Consider the following 868-nt stretch of genomic DNA (forward strand, 5'->3'; position numbering starts at 1 on the left):
CTCTCTCTCTCTCTCTCTCTCTCTCTCTCTCTCTCTCTCTCTCATCAGTATGTGCGTGTGTGTGTACGTGTGTGAGTGTGTGTGAAAAAGAAATTATTTGAAGAATCCAAGGACATAAACTTGGATAATTAAAATACAAACTGATGTACAGAATGTTGCAAGCAATAAACTCTTAATTTATTGAATTTTACCTTTCCGTAGGAAACAGAAAACAAAAACTTAGTTCTTCAAATTAACCAACCTAGACAGAAATCATTAAAAGTTTTATGAGCACTCCCGCTCCTTCTTTCTTTGTCAACTAAGATTTGTAACATAACAGTTTTCCTATTGATAATTTATTAACACGTATAGAATATCTCTAAAATTTACTTCGTAATTGATGCAAGCGAAGCAACACACGAACTTTAAACTTTTTCCACTTTTAAATCGTACTTTATTTTGCAAGATAGAAAACGAATAGTTTTTTACAAGGTCTTTTAAATGACTACATACAAAAATTTTGTGTCTGAAAATCCCAAATTAGATCTGACATTATGAAATATTTTGATGAAACACCGAATAATGCGATAACCAATCTTGAAGACTGCGTAAATCATTTACGTTGCTGTGTTTATGATGAGTTCTTCACTCCTTGATTCGTATAATCCATTGCGTGTGTGTGACTCCATGCTTGTGTGTGCGTGTGCGTGTGTGTGTGTGTGTGTGTGTGTGTGTGATTGTGTGCGTGTGTGTATGTGTGTGTGTGCGCGCGCGCATTAATAGCCGACGAGAATGCACCGTAGATCTTCACTCCGACATTCGAAATTCCGATTACTATAATGACAACTTTTTACTGTTTGCTCTAAATCATAACATATATATATATATA

General features: G+C 34.9%; 1 protein-coding gene across 1 annotated transcript in view; it reads left to right on the top strand.

The window, feature by feature from the left end:
• The window catches only part of LOC106869651 (peptidylglycine alpha-hydroxylating monooxygenase), a 19,570-nt gene that overhangs the window by 13,520 nt on the left and 5,182 nt on the right, over window positions 1-868 (top strand). The window lies entirely within an intron of this gene.

This window comes from Octopus bimaculoides, chromosome 9 (assembly GCF_001194135.2).
Source record: "Octopus bimaculoides isolate UCB-OBI-ISO-001 chromosome 9, ASM119413v2, whole genome shotgun sequence".
NCBI classification, from domain to species: Eukaryota; Metazoa; Mollusca; class Cephalopoda; order Octopoda; family Octopodidae; genus Octopus; species Octopus bimaculoides.